Source organism: Echinops telfairi, unplaced genomic scaffold (assembly GCF_000313985.2).
Source record: "Echinops telfairi isolate 266 unplaced genomic scaffold, ASM31398v2 ScPeMD7_7468;HRSCAF=8506_0, whole genome shotgun sequence".
Classification (NCBI taxonomy): domain Eukaryota; kingdom Metazoa; phylum Chordata; class Mammalia; order Afrosoricida; family Tenrecidae; genus Echinops; species Echinops telfairi.
In genome coordinates this window covers 46,387,291-46,388,532 of record NW_022111369.1, presented here as the reverse complement: position 1 = coordinate 46,388,532, position 1,242 = coordinate 46,387,291, and positions in this window count along the sequence as shown.

The following is a 1,242-nucleotide window of genomic DNA, read 5'->3' as shown; positions in this document are numbered from 1 at the left end:
CTTGCATACTGTGACCCACAAAAGGAATTTTCCATTGAGCTGATTCAGACCCAGGGTGACCCAGATGTGTGAAAGTCAAGCTATGCACCATAAGATTTTCCATGGCTGGATCTTCGGAAGTAGATCCCCAGATTTTTCCTTTATGATGCCTCTGGGTGATCTCAAACCTCTAACCTTTTTGTTAGCAGCCAATCACTTGAACCATGAAATGGAGATTGAATTGAATATCCACTATCCCTTCCTTTTCTGCCTATAACCCAAGTCTTTCATTTATCCCAACTCTTCCATACAGCTCTTAGTAGATTAGCGATATTTGTAAAGGACCGTGGACACACTTTGGGAAAGAACTAAGAACTCACAAAGTAGGTCTCTGCTCCCATAAACAGGCCATGTTTCTGTATAGCCTCAGAAACACAAAGGTGCCGTTCTACTCTGTCCTGTGGGGTTTCTATGAGTCAGAATTTATTCAATGACTGTGCATGTCAGCTTATAACTCTATAAACCACCTGCTGCTCACCAGACACATACTGAAATATTTCCCCCCCCCTTCAATTCCCATTCATCTGAAACAAGTCCATGCATCCCTTAAGAATCAATTCATGGTGATACCTCCCTTGCAGAAGTTTCTCTTTGAGACTTCCTCCTGCTCCCACAAGTAATCAAGGTTTGTTAACCTATCTCTGTGTTCCTATCACTTCCTGGACATGCCTTGTCATTTCCATTTGCATATCCTATCATTCCTATTAGACTAGACTTTGGGTGAGAATGGAGCTCATTTGATACCTTTTTGCATTCATGGCACTTACCTTGATTCCCAAATTCATAATCACTATATTTATCATAAAAGATAGAGAGAAGGGAAGAAGAGATTTAAATAGTTAAGAAATCAATCTGTTAGATAACTTTGGTAGTCATTTGAAAGAAGATAATAGTCAGGGCTCTTTCAGTTGTGAGTGAGGGGAACACAATTCAAACTGGCTGAATAAGAAAAGGGAATTTATTGACTTTATAATAATCCAAATCAATGGATTAGGTAAAGTAAAGCTAGATACAATTGTTTGTTTGTTTGTTTGTTTTAGTGTTTTTTTAAATGCCCTAAGTAGTCATTGTATGGCCAGATCAACACCAGGCTGGCTTCTAGCAACAAGTGACCTTGAGTCTCCCCCACCCATGCGGAGCTAGCTGACCAGAGCTAGCTGAAACAACTAGCAGCAAGTGGCCTTAAATCTCCCACGCACACCC